The 14,807-nt window shown below is 48.7% G+C and overlaps 1 protein-coding gene across 1 annotated transcript in view; it reads left to right on the top strand.

Moving 5' to 3' along the window:
- The window catches only part of LOC144156278 (alpha-1A adrenergic receptor-like), a 464,281-nt gene that overhangs the window by 286,809 nt on the left and 162,665 nt on the right, over positions 1-14,807 (top strand). The window contains exon 2 of the mRNA XM_077688217.1: positions 827-983. The gene's annotated coding sequence lies outside the window, so the exon portion shown is untranslated. The remainder of the gene's footprint in view (positions 1-826; positions 984-14,807) is intronic.

Genomic DNA, 14,807 nt, shown 5'->3' on the forward strand with positions numbered 1-14,807 from the left:
CTTGAAACGTGTAATCTGCCGAAGTAACGCACCGGCCGAGTTATTGATTGCGCGCTGCTCCGCGTACAGCGGCGGAGGGGGCGCAATCTGGGCGGCGGCGTCCGTCTCGTGGAGAGTCCGGCCCGAAGAAAGGCTCGCGCCGCGCTCCGATGGTCAAGAAAGGGCGCGCAAGCTGTCGCCGCACTAATGGTTGGTGATGTGCGCAACGCGCTGTGTGGACAGTGATTTGGGGCTTTTATACTTGCTTCGTCGCGCCTGCTACCATGTGTCGCGACATATGGTGGGAGGAGGTCATTCGCTCGCGGACAACCTTATACGACAAAAATCGATCGTTAATCTCCTAGGGCTCAGAGATTATCAGGAACTTACACGCGAAATCTCTGCTTCCTAGGAACAAAAAAAGAGGTCAGTATAGGACGACATCTATCGTGAGTAAATCAGTTAGTGCGGTATCTCGGCGGTTTACTTTTTATGGCTTCCGACGGAAGCATTTACACGCCTGAGCAAAGTTTGCCAAACTAGTCAACCGCTGAAATATGGGCGGTCTAGATAGGGCTATGTTTCAGCACGTCGAACATACTTGCACAATATGACTTCGACGTTTGTTTCGTTGCTTCTGATGCTACAGCACCCTGACATGGAGGTTTTTCAGAAACTGCAAGGTAGGGCGCAAGCGCAAAATTCATTCGTCAAGAAAAATGGCAGATTACAGGTTTTATTTGAGAGAAACCAAATCTTGCGTGAACTGATCCCTCCATTCCAAGAAAATGTGACTTTGCAGCAAAAATGCGCTTAATCAGGGCGTTTGTTTTTCGTACCGATGCAGGCTTTCCGCCCACCGGCAGCAAACCTGATCGCCACTGGAGCTGAAGACGCCAACTGAGCCAAACATTCAAGCTCCGCTGGGCTGTGAGGGACCGAGCGACCTCCAGTGCCACCAGGCAGGACCTACAAGTTACAGAACCTCCCTACGCGCTTGCCTGGTAAGGCTGCGGCGGAAGTGCCCCTGAACAGCCATACGTAAAACTGCGCATGCGGACGGGACAAGAAAAAGAAGAGACAGGACGAGCTCTTCTTTTCTTTGTTCCGTCCGCATGCGCAGTTTTACGTATAAATATTATGAACCAACTAACCCAATAACATGCTTTACTAAAGTTAGTTTACCACTCTCACCGCTCACGGCACCCAACCGCCCCTGCTCCGCCGGAGTTAAGCTTCAGCGTTCGGTATCTGAATTGCAGTACAACCGACCGTTAATGCGGAGCTCGAAAAGAAAACCGAAGCGAGGAAGCCGGAAAAAATCGGACGGCATACACGCGCCTGTTTGTGTCCCTGCAGTACGCCTGCTTGTGTCCCATGTTCTTCCGTCGCCCCGGTCCTGCACGCAGCAAGCGCCCGAAATTCCCCGAGAAGGCTTTGTAAGGAGAAGGAGCTAACCTGCAATATGATGGCGTCACTAAGCTTGAACAATATCGAAATCAAGGGTGCATAAGATATAGACTGCGCGGCCATCTTGCAAGGAATCGTTGAAATAGTTGGTCACGGGGTAATGGATTCAAAGGTGATCTTGACAAATTCATAGCGCAAAAAGAACGAGGACAGAGAGAGAACACACAACACAGCGCTATCGCCACACCAACTTGCCCAAGAATCCGTACTAGGATTCAAAGGTCCCTTGTCTGCATGACGTGCCCACTAAGGCTGTTCTTGGTATCGATGTACAATTCTGCAATTTCATACTACAAATAGATAGATAAATTCTTTTATTAGGAAGGGGAGGACCGAAGGTCGCTGGAGGGGGAAGAGGGGGAATAGGGAGGGAGGTAGACACCCACTAAAGCACGCTCGCCAGGCCACTGGCAACGCCAAACTCGGCTAAGGTCACCAGGTGTTGAGGATGTTCGAGAATGTCCCTATGTAATGCTTCCATATTTGAATTTTGAAAAACACTATGGTTTAGTCTATGAAGATCAAAAGCGGAGCAGTGCAGAATAAGATGGTCCATGTTTGCTTCACACACAGTGTGGCAGAAGGTACATGTGCAGGGGGCAGCGGTGCCAATGCCCTTCTTCCGGTCAGCAAGTGTCTGCCATTTATGGATCATATGAGGTGTAGTGGCCGTGTTGGCAAGTACTTTGTTAATAAATATTTCTTGCGATCGGCTGAGGGGTAAATTCTTTCGGCGGAACCCGACAGACAGCCTGCACTATCCTTTTGAGATCTATTGCAATTGGTAAGATCACCTACGGGGGTACAGTCGTAACCCTGTCGAAAACAGCTGAAAAGACATTGCAAGTACTCCACCGACACATCCTTCGGACTATCACGGGGCTTCCCAAGTTCACCGATCTACGAAAGCTTCGGGACCTTGCACCCCTACCGCCAATCGAGGACATCCTCAGAAGCGCTCAGTCGTCATTGGACAACCGGCTGCACCTCACAATACAGGGCCAAGACACCTTGCTTTGGGACACCCGACGAGTCTGTACAGAAGCCCGGGTTACTCCAGGCGAAACAACCACCTTGAGTTTCCCTACCCTGCACCCCTCCAAGACTTGCACGCCCCCCGCAAATGACGCCACTTCAGCCAGAGAGAACCTCTCCCATAGGCACAATCAGCACAGCGCCAATGCAGTATTTACTGACGCCGCTCTTAATGGATTTCGCCTGGCCTTGGCCTGGTACAAACCCTCGACAAGAGAAGCCAAACGTTACGTCTGCACACTGGACCACGCAACACCTGCACAAGCAGAACTTTTGGCTATCTGGACAGCTCTGAGGGACAACACCGGGCCTTCCGTCATATATACAGACTCATTTGAGGCACTACGTAGTATTGAGGACCCAAAAACAGACGACGCCACTGCTCAACGCATCCGCCAGATACTCCAGCACAAGCAGAGGAACGACATTGACGCCAGGGTCAGCTGGACGCCGGGACACGTCGGGGATCGCGGGGGTGGTAACGAGGTGGCACATGGTCTTGCCACCTCACAATCTGGAGTTATACCTGTACATCTCCAGCCTCTCCTGCTCGGATCTCCCGACCTCCGCGATCACCCCTACGCGGACTCGCTGCCAGGCGGCCACTTCGAAATGGCGCGAGTACGACGCTACCTCCGGTTTCTTCACCGCGAGAGATTAAAAAGCATTACCCCTGCACAAATCTTTAAGAATTTACCCCTCAGCCGATCGCAAGAAATATACTACAAATGCGATTGAAAGTCTCGCAATACTCCCGCCAGCGTTTCGTATCTCTCTGACCGTTTCTTGTAGCAAGGCGTCGCTGCTTGGACCTTGAGCGACGGGGGGAGGGGATGTGAAGTGGTGGCGCAGCGAACTCTGTTCAGCAGCACAAATATCACGCAAGATCCAAGAAGAATAACCTTGTCACGTCGGCAGTCATTATGACTGAATATCCAACGAGAGCAGCCGTACTTCCAACGAGAGCAGCCGTAAAAAATGGCAGGCAAAATGCAGTCAAGTCAAGTCAAGTTTATTTGACATCGAAATACATTGCGAAGGTGTCAACAAAAAGGGTTACAAATATGGACACAATTCTTCGATATCAGACCTAGAATGAATGCTATCATAATAACGGCAACGTTGGCAGGAAGATTGTTCCAGTCTTGTACTGTGTGACCCGCCGCGGTGGCTCAGTGGCTAAGGCGTTGCGCTGCTGAGCACGAGGTCGCGGGTTCGATTCCCGGCCGCGGCGGCCGCTTTTCTGATGGAGGCGAAAAGCAAAAACGCCCGTGTGTACGACATTTCGGCGCACGTTAAAGATCCCCAGGAGGTCAAAATTAATCCGGAGCCCTCCACTCCGGCGCGCCTCATCGCCTGCGTTGCGCCGGCGCGTTAAACCCTACAATCATCTTGTACTGTGTGAGCAAAAAATGAAAGTTGAAAAGCTGTAGTGTGAGTTCGTGGAGGGTAAACGGTGTTACAATTATTGTGGAGCGAGGTTCTAGGAGCGGGTGCGATTAACTGTTTGGAGGCAAGGAATAAAAGAACCGGTTACACAGAGACAGGTGTGCTATCAGTCAACGAAAGGTGAGAGGAGGAAAGCAAAGTTGCGATTTTAGTACCGAAATGATTGAGTGATACCAATAGAGTGAAAAGATGAACCGGGCTGCGCGGTTTTGAACGGACTACAGGGCATTACAGAGGTTGACTTGGTGCGGGTGGTAGATGTGCTGCCGTAATCAAGCTTTAAAAGAAGGAGGGTTTTGTATGCAAATAGTTTAAGAGGTGATGGTGCCAAGTAAAGGTTGCGACGTAAATAGCCAAGGGCACGATTTACTGCGTTAGTAACATGACTGATATGGTTAGACCAGGTTAAATCGTGATTAATGTGGATGCCGAAGTACTTGACGGACGAAGAGAAGGATACAGCGGCGTTTTTAAATGCATAGCATTTTAGTAACTCACAATGTCACGCGGCGTTCGGCCTAGTCCGCAGCCAGGCCACTACACTATAAAAGAAACAACAGTTTCCGGCGCCCGGATTCTTTAGGTGTTGCGTGCGGGGTGCATCATAACAACGATGGTGAAAAGAGATCAAACATGTTTTACTGAAGTGACACGAGCCATTTCTTGCACCACTCTGGAACAACGAAGAGATCGTTTGAAGGGGAGTTTCGCCTGAGGAATCGATTATTTGCCGGTAAACAACACAATCATCCGCGAAGAGGCGGATACTAGACGAAACAACGTCGGGAAGATCATTAATATACACTAAAAAAAGAAGGGGTCCCAGCACGGTGCCTTGGGGGACACCCGAAAGAACTAGGGACAAAGAGGACGAGTGCGAGTGGGCATAAACAAACTGTTGGCGATGTGTAAGGAAACTTTGAATCCAGGTTAATGTAGACGGATCTAATTTGGGGCGAGATAGTTTAAAGGAGCACTGACACGAAAATTTTATGTTAGACTTTTATTGCTATTATCGATGCTTAATGGTCTGGCGAACCTAAAACAGCACTTCAAATACTTCAGCGCGTGACAGTTAATTATATTGAACGGCCTGAAAATCATTTGTTTCGAATTCCCGTGCTTTCATCCCGAACGGCGCATATGACAGAATCCCGGCCTGACCTCACCGCTTTGTGCGGACGTCACCGGCGCCCGCTCGCCGCTCGTGGGGCCGCGCGTGAAGTGACGTCACGAGTTTTTGACGAGCGCTGTCGCGTCACTTCTTTTAGCTCCACGGGGTGATGTCACGATAATGTCCATTTGCTGAGTGCCGTTCCGCGTACTGCTCCGTCGGCGCGATAAATGAGACCCAATCGTACTATGTTCTTCGCGTCGCAGGCCGCTCATATTTCAGCCAGGGTATTCTGTTGAGTGAAGGAAGCGAACTGTGCAATAATAATAACGCCGAAAATTGGTGTCAGTGCTCCTTTAAGTATTAGTAGAGAATGCGGGACTTTATCAAAGGCTATCTCGAAATCTAAAACAAGGGCGTCGATTGGAATATTGCAGTCAAGATGCATTCGTGAAGGAATAGAGCCAGTTGAGTGTCCCAAGAGTGGCCATTAGGGAAACCATGCTGGTTGGGATCAAAAACATTTGCCGACGATGGAAAATTAGCAACATGGGAAGAAATGACATGTTACGTGACTTTAGAGCACACACACGTGATAGAGATTTAACTCTAATTAATAGGCGATGAGCGGTTGCCCTTTGTGAAGATAGGGGGGATTTTGCCAATTAGCCAGTTTAATGGAACATTTCCCGTTTTCAAGGATTGTTGAAATATGAGGGGAAAGGTGATTGAGGATGCATAATTGGTATTTCTGAGCACTTGGCATGAATAGCATCGGTTACAGTGGAGAAAGAATTACGCAGTGAGTCTATCACATTAACAATACCAGTAGAGCTGAAAGTAATGCTAGTATCGGAAGGATGGGGAAAATCTGGCATACCAGGAACATCGCGGACAGGCTCGTTAGGGAATACCAAACAGGAAGAAGTATTTGAGATATCGGCTACCCTAGCATCAGGGACAGGGCCATCCAGCAAAGGGATAAGGTTAGATTGTTCAGGGTTAATTGTCTTCCAAAAGCGTTTAGGGCCGGTTTGTAGCATTGAAGACAATGTGTTGGAGTAGAACTTCAGCTATTTTTTGGCAATCAGCATGTCATATTCTTTAGCAGCCCCGTAGTATTTCTGACAGGCCGAATTCAGCCTAGTAAATACTGCAGAACGGAACTAGGCGCTTTTTGGTGTTGTTAAGGCGTTTCAAGGAGAGCGAAGGCGCTCAGCTGTTGTGGTAGTGGGTATATAAAGATTAAGTGGAGCCTTTAATTCTTAAATATTAGTTTTGTGGTCATTGTTCACCAAACTACCATATGCGTGTTTATTACTGTAATTCACATAGCTTGTTACCATTGAATTGTACACCCTCACAGAGTATTTGTTTCCCCCTTATGTAATTGCCTCGGGCCTTTAAGGATGCAATAATGAAAATATTGCCAATTGAGGCCCCCTGCGCTGTGGCGTTGTTCCCATGACCGTTGTGTGTTTTAAGCTGCTGTTTCTATGCATGTCATTTTTGGTTTTTTGGACCCGGAATTAACCGGTTATTTTTTTTTATTCTTGCGTATCGGTGTCACTTCCTCTGGCGGGGTCAGGCTAGCGAACCCTTCGCACATGAAGGAGGATCCTTTAACATTAAACCGCTCCTGTGAAGACACCTTTTCCTTTCGTGTTCCACCGATTCCTATGAAAGAGGGATCAACCACAATTTTCTTCAATCGAGTTTTCAAGTCACCAAATGTTTTTTCGTGGTTTCCCAGTGTGGGAATTGACTCAAGTTGCTCAAGCATTGCGTTCTGCCCCGACTGAAGGTCTTTCGATGCGCTGAGAATGTCGGAAGGGGGAAGGACAACCTTAGGAGCACCGGAGTTTGACTCAACATTACCGCCAAAAAAGAGAAGCTTAGGCGCCATACAGCAGCAATCACAGAAGATGCAAATGAAAACACTCCAAGATTCAAGATGAATGAACACCAACTCGCCCAACTTGCCACTACGGTGCGCCTCTTCGCCTCCGTTGCGTCAGCGCGTTAAACCCCACAATCAATCGATCATTACGGGCCGCAAAAAATGTAAGGTCCAAATAACACACTGTGCGTATAGGGGCGTGCTGGTTTTATTTTAGACTTCTAACCAGTATGGAGGCTTATTAAGCAAAACGAGTCACGTCTATGGTGAAAATACAGTAGCACGATGTTTATTCGGACCTGGAAGGATATTTCAGTACATTCCCCACAGCCATATCTTCCCAATATTCAGATATGCGTTATAGTAAAACTACACAAAAGAGGAAGACGAGAAGGAAGAGGAGGGGGAGAAAGCTTTAACAGCAAAATCGAGATGGTTATTGTCCGGGGTCCTCAGTCTAGAGGAACAAAGTAAGAGTGATTTTATTCCATTCATTACGTGTAATCCTGAGTGCGCCAGCATTTTTTTTACGCCTGGAAGGTTGGAAAACAATAAAGAGCCGCTCGCACATATTCATCTGTTTTGATTGCTGTTATACTGGAAACCGGCACATATTATTGCGTTCGTTAGCGAGTATATCCGTGATCACGTCATAACTGTTCGGGTATAGAGTCAGTTCGTTATGATACCGATGGGTACGATAGAAAATCGGGGCACAAAAGTTACCTTCGAGTACTCGACAACGTTGTCTCCGCCGTTTCGCGGTGGCGGCGGTAGAAAACTACTCATTGTTTTTTCATGTGAATAAACACTGCACGCTGCGGATATGCCTCCTTCTTGTACGCGGCCATAACGAAATTCAATTTCTCAGGAAGGTACTGTTAGCCTTACAGCCCGAAGAATATATCCACACGAACTTTGTGACCCGACCAAACATCCCCGAACCTCCTCATAGGACCTTTGTGACGGTGCAAAAAAAAAATCAATGTTTTGGGCACAGAAAAAACAGTAATCTAATACAAGTCAACCACGAAGAAAGAAATACAACACGGCTGTTTTATTTCCTGCTGTGCGATGCCTGTGTCCGACCCGATGCTTGGAGTGTAGCATTAGACTGTCGAGTCTTCATCCAAGCATCTCAAAAATACTTTAGGGAAGCCTATGCATTTTGAATACTAATCGAGGAACTCTCTGCACTGAACCTCGCAAATAAGCCGGGAAGGACGAGTTGCACACGAGCGATGCTCCGAAGAAAGCCGTTCTGTCTCTCCTCGTGTGTTGCAAACTTGTGCGGGATACAGCTTGAAATTATTCACATGTGTCAGAAGCGTGTAAAATAACTGAATTGCTGGAAATACGCTTTTTGGTGCAGTAAAGCACTAAAGCTGGCGAAATCTGGCACAGGCACTGCTGCCTCTAATACGCGGAGTGTAGCAGACGACAGCTCCGCGAGTTCCTAAGCTGACGTCAGAGCCAGGGGGCGCCACTCAAACATCTCACCGCCAATAGATGCTGTGCTGCCAAGCCCACTGAAAGGGACACTGAAGTAAACATTGCGGGATTACTAGCGCAAATTGTAGTCCGGAGTCCCCGGGACAGGTTTCGACCACTCTGGGCGCGTTTACGCGATTTTATTTAGTAGAAAAATTAATTCGAAAATGCTGTCCTCCTCTCTTTACGCTCGCCCATTTTCTGTGGCGTTTTCGTGTGACGTCGGGAGGAGCCGAGCTCGCAATTGGCTGCGCTACTGCACGGCCCCCCGGCCTTCAGACAGAGTCAGTCGGCCCAGCGTTTCGACCGCCGGCCGCCGACGGGTCGTCGCAATTCGTTCGCTCAGTTGAAACGAAGCCAGGACACGTTTGTGAATGGAAGAATGTGCCTTTCTTTACTTGGTTAGTTTGAACACTGTATCTAGCTCCAAGTCAAGGTCGCTTCACACAAGCGCTGCACAAGCGCACATGCGACGCTTCGCTGACTGGTACGCCAGTAGGAAAATATAAGGCATGCATCTTGAAGGCGGGAGAAGAGTCAGCGAAGTCAATATAGGTACTAAGGAAATAAAATCAACTGATATTTTTACTGCACAGCGTAAAACTAGGGTGCGGCAAGCACTTCTTTGCGCTGGGCTAACAAGCACAGCGGCCAGCAGCACGACTACGCATGGCGAACGCTTTCCGTTTAAGAAATGCAATTGCTAGACGTGAGATATTGTGGAAACTTGGGGGATGCTTACTGCACGAGCGCAAAACAACAAATAGTCACCTAAGCTGCTTAGAATGCTAAAACTAAATAAAAGGGTAAACTGGTTATACATTATATACCTTATATTTCCAAGGTCGGCAGCGCTCGCCCGTGGCCGATTGGTTTGGAGCGCTAGCTATGTCAGTGGAAGTGTTTCGCAAGTCACAAGTTCGAATCTCCGCGGGTACGTGCTTTTTTTTCGTTTTCCGCCGAGGTTTTCTATACTGAGTTCACCTTTTTTTGGGCCGCAACGTTCATTGCTCCACGAACTAGTTCACAGAACGCGCGCAGGCTGGCACTGGCGCGCTAGCGAGTTCTCGTTGGCGTGCTGTTGCCATAAGCACCGACTGCTTGCGGGCAGTGGGCACAGACCAGAATCAACAGACCCTTGGCCTGGTGCGAACACGCTTTTTACGATACAGGCATGAGTGAGGCAAGCCCCAAATATGGGGGAAAAGCGCATGGCATTTGAGCGTCTGCGGGGACGCGGAGGGCGTTCATGCACTGCGTAGGCCTCGGCTAGTGATTGCTACGATTCGAAGCAGTCCTGGGAGGCTTATCTTATGCATTTTACAGCCGACAACATGGCAGAAGCGCGGTACGACGATCACTGAGATACCGAGAATGACCATCCAATGATGCCATCGGTTGTGTTTTACAGAACCGAAACCGAAACTTGTTTGATTGCTAACCTTGGGTACCCTCCAATCACGGTGCCCCCTCCTCCCAACGTCACAGCCTTAGTTGGTGCGGCCGCCGCAAACTGCGCGTGGTAGTTTTTCTTCTTTCGCGCTTTGTAAAATAATTACCGATTTGTCAACCGGATAAACGATGAAAAGTGCGCTAATTTGAGCCAGTCTACGCAGTGCAAGCAAAAACGGAGGCTTGACAAATTCACTTCAGTGTCCCTTGAAGAGGGCGTGATCCCGTATCGGTCTAAGTATTCTGAAGGGAAAATAGCGCAAAAGACGGGGCAAAGGGAACACAGTGCGAACAGACGGGCGCTAACTTTTGTTTGTTGCTTTTTACATTTGCTACATGCTAAAAGCTACATTTGTTGCTTTTTAAATGTTTTAGCTGTAAATCCGGTCTCTTCTAAATTTGCAGGTGCAACCCGGTCTATATACACAGTGTCCTTTCAAGCGGCCGCTGCGCAGTCTTTGTGTGGGAAGCCATCAGCCGGGAGGGGCTAGGACTTCTTGTCCGCATTGAAGGAAGCTTCACGGCGTCCTGCTACAGTGCGCTACTGCAAGACACGTGCTCAATGGGCCTTTCCCCGATGGGTGCTTTATCTTTCAGCAGGACAAAATCATCGTGCACATGCTACGTCAGGTGACCATCCTGCTGGAGGATCTGGGCGTACACAGTCTGCAGTGGCCTCCGAACGGTGCGGATGTCAATCCAATCGAGAATGTGGGGGGGTCATGAAGTCGCGCCTCTGCAAACGCCCCTTGTCAGGAGACACAGCGGACGCGCTCTGGACCGCCATTCGGGAAGAATGGGACAGCCTTTGCGCAAACCACAAGTTTGTGGTTTCGCTTTACGAGTCGATGCCAAAAAGGATGAGCGACATCATTTCCGCAGGCGGCCACTTTACCCACTACTTAAGTTGGGTAATGAGAAGGAGCAGAGCAGCGTACTTCACAGATGCTTTTTTTATTGCTTGCTTTGAGCGTGCTTTGATTTTTAGCTGGTGTGGAATACCGGCTGTCATTTTGGTTATTTTTTGTAAAACCCACGACCAGGCCGGTCTTTTCTCTTGATTTCCCCTGTTCAGTTGTTTCAGAACATGTGCAAGGTGAAGTCTCATCACACCTTCATAAAATAAATTATTTCTCTCTTCAGTTAGCATTCTGTTTTGGTGTGGTCATTCCTAGTTAACAACCAACTGCATGTTTTACGAAAAAATATCAACTCCTTCCACCGATTGTGGTTGATACCTACTGAACAAGCGCGGAGCCGCTGTTACAACCGTTGTCTCCAATACATGGCAATCTCTCCGTAGATTGCGTTATCATGACAACAAACTAATTCTCCATCGTTGACAACTTCACTAGCAATTACGACAAGTGAACGAATCTCGGCATAGCGGTATAGACGATTTATCAGCACATTTTGATAGAATTGGTTTTTGGATACATTTAATAACACATGAGTTAAAAAGGGCCTGTTTGTGATGCATAATGGGAACTGAAAGCGCAAATGCGACACAGACAAAGAAAGGAGACAACAGGACGAGCGCTCCTGTTCACTCGTCCCTTTGTCTCCTATCTTTGTCTGTGTCTCATTTGCGGTTTCAGTTCCCATTAAACATGAGTTACAGCCGTTTTTTTTTAATCATACTCCCTCCGTAGATTTCCGTGCTTCGCTGCCCAATAAGCTGTGACGGAAAGCCATCTTACAAAACCCAAGCTTCCGCCGATCTTCATAAAGTCGGCTTTACCTGTAAACACAAACGCATTGCTGGAAACTCCGGAGGTAGCGTAAAACCATACAAAGCAGGCATACAATCCCAGCCCAAGAACAGCGGCGCTGTTAGAAATGCCGAAATGGGAGAGCATATGTGGGGAACAATTCGGTCAGCGCGAGACGGGCAATATTAGTTATCTGTCAGAGCAGGGCAGAGCGAGCAACGCACGTTCACCCTCGCCCTCAGCCACTCAAGTGTGTGCGAGGAAGACGGGTTGAGCAAAGAAAGTGATCCCTGGTGCCAAGCGCTGAAAGTGACCAGAATTGCCGTTTGAAGCGAAGGAAAAGACAGGCTAACGAGCATGGTTGGATGCGCACACGGACATCGATGTCTCGACACCAGAAGTGCAACGTCAGAGGTCGCGGCGATGCATTTTGCCACGCGCTCGCGTGCCCCGGCTTATTTTGACGCCGGGTGTACATTGCGTGTGCTGAACTGCGTGTTTTTTTTTTTTTTTTTTGTGCACGGTGTTGGCTTCGCCATGGTCATCAAGGAGACCAAGGCGAAGGCAACCCCGTGCACACACACACAAAAAAAAAAACACGTCGTACTGACGTAGCTCACTATAGATGGCGCGGCGAATTTACCCAACGTTCCCCGCGCGGAAGGGCCTGCTCACCGCGTCGGCGCCGATGGTACGGCTTTGTCGTCTGATTTAGCGAGGGTTGTTTTGGGCCTGTTTTGGCGCAGTATCGAGACCATTGCGCTCTGCCAATTCGCACGGCCTGATTAACTTGTTCGACAGCACCTCCAGGGTAACCCACACCAGAAGGAATTAGGTGGTAATACGGCAAACATATGTTAAGGATTGGTTTTTAGTGCTGGAAAACAAAATGCGGAGGCCACATACAGACATCTGGCCGCTATAGAAGCCCTACCTTATGCGCACCGCTTGCCACAAATGTGATTCCGATTTCTAGATTCGTGAATACCAATTCTGTTGTGTTTTAAGAGTTATTAGAAAAGGCGAAAGTAGCAACTGGTTCTGATAAATAGCGATTATAAAAGTTCCCTAAGCTTTATCGCAACTCTCTAACTTACTAAACTAACTAGTGTAAATCGGTATAAATAGGATTGCTTGGGATGCCGAATTATTTCGGTGTCTGCACTTGTGTCGCGTGGTGGTGTAGCCCCAAGCTAGCACATCAGGATGCCCAGGGTCCGCTGTCTTACCCTTCGAAAAACGCTCCTCTCCGTTTTCTCCCTCCCGACTCACGGCCGGGCTACAGGGGCGGCGTCCGCCGCTCTAGCCCGGCCGTGGGCGACGCTGGTGCTGCGTTCGGGACGCCGCCCCCGCGAATTCCAGGTAACGGCTGGCAGAATCTCTGGTTTCACTCTTTGTAGAGCCACGTGTGTGAATTCAAGTGACATTGCATAGAAAATAGTTGTGGTCGTCCTTTAAAGCTTTGCTTTCCTGCCACCTTTACAGCATTAATTGGAGCCAGTTTTTTATACACGTGGTTTTGAAAGAAATAGCTGGGGCCCTGGCCTACTGAGGAGATCCACTGACGTCTGGCCGTTGGAAAGGATAGCCACTGCCATTCTCAAGTGTGTAGCTAAAAAAAACATGGGTATTTTGAAGCTAAGTTAGGCAAAAAGGCTGCTAAAGTTGTATTAGAGTCCTACCTCGCCTTTTTAATACTATTCCTAGCCGAAAGACTGTGTATCATGCCGTCCGCCTACAACCGCAATCTTTTGGTGAGGATGAGTAAAATTTAGGCGAACCTGTTCTCTCTAAAGACCGGAAGCATTGGGACCACGAGAGGGGCGGGAACACTCTATTTCTGCATTTTGTACATAACAACCGATTACACATCGAGGTAGCCCTGGGTTTTTTTTTCTGTAGCACTTGTACTTTTCTGGGAACGCAGGGGTTGTCGAGTTATTCAAATTTTAGTAGTGTTGCCTGTGTCACCCTGTCCCGTCGTCTTATTTGCCTGGTTTGGGCGCGGCCTTTTCTAGGTAGCGCTGATCTTATTTATAGTTTTAAAGCAACGCTTTACTACTTCCGTCCAGCGATTTCGTGGAGGATGCGCAAATGACCTTTTGACCAGAGACACACCCCCGGCGACGAACCCCTCGAAGCCCATTGCGTGATTCGCCGGGCCCGCTGTTGGCGCCTGCGGGTGCCGACAGAGGTCGCCACCGCCGCTGCGGTCGACGCAGTCAACCAGCCCCGCAGCTTCCCATGCATGCGGCGCTGGGTCGTTTCGGACAACGTGACTCGTCTCGAGCCCGGCAAAGAGGAACGGTGCGTTCGCCATGAATGAACGCCGCGTTCGCCCTGCCTCCTTCTGTGAGCGTTGCACGGAACCGAACGGCTTGGAAACGTGGTCGGCAATACAGCTAAATCAGAGGTTAACCAAGCGAAACCAAGACTCTACCAGACTAAGCCAAGCTTTTGCCCTGCATATCCAAGGTTAGCGGCGCTAATCCGCAGCCATTTTTTCCCTTTTGTAAATTAGTGTCGGATGATTCGGAAGGTCTTCTTTAGCTTTGGCAACAGTCTTTGACCCCTGCCTAGCGAATAATTTCCGTTTTTCATATTTAACCCCGCTGGCTGGGCCGGTTAGGCTTGCCGTTACTGAGGGTTGTTTATACCGCGTTTCGACGAGCGCTGTTATTATACGGCCTTTCCTTGTTTCTAACTTTCCTTGTTTCTAAGGTTTTTTATCTTTTTAATCTGTTTAAAGGCCCCACCGGGCTAATTACTTGCTGGTTCTGCGATTTTGCACAGGCGCCTTCGCCCAATGGGGCTATGGTGACTGTGTTGCTTAGATTTGTGATTTTGGCTGTAACTTTACCGAAAATGCGCCGAGTGAGCTCATTTAACTTGTCAAACTATCGGAACCGTCCCGAAATAACGCGAGTATGGCCTTTAAGGGCCCACCCTGTTGTGGAAGCTAGCTTGGTTGGTTTTACTTACCTTGACACCAGGTGTGACTCTACGCGGCCACCCCGGCGCCGAAAAAAAACGTTTATATCTGTAAAACTATTGGTGCTAGAAGGTTAAAATTTGGCACAAATATGCTCTTAAACTTTATGAAAGCGGAGCGGGAAGAGTTGGAACTTACATGGCAGATCTATCGAAAATTTGAAAATTCCCGCAGCTCCATCTAAACACGTACGCCATGGCGGGAGGCTTCTCG

The sequence above is a fragment of the Haemaphysalis longicornis genome, unplaced genomic scaffold, assembly GCF_048455015.1.
Source record: "Haemaphysalis longicornis isolate Haplotype H1 unplaced genomic scaffold, Haemaphysalis longicornis Haplotype H1 scaffold_1, whole genome shotgun sequence".
In the NCBI taxonomy this organism is placed as follows: domain Eukaryota; kingdom Metazoa; phylum Arthropoda; class Arachnida; order Ixodida; family Ixodidae; genus Haemaphysalis; species Haemaphysalis longicornis.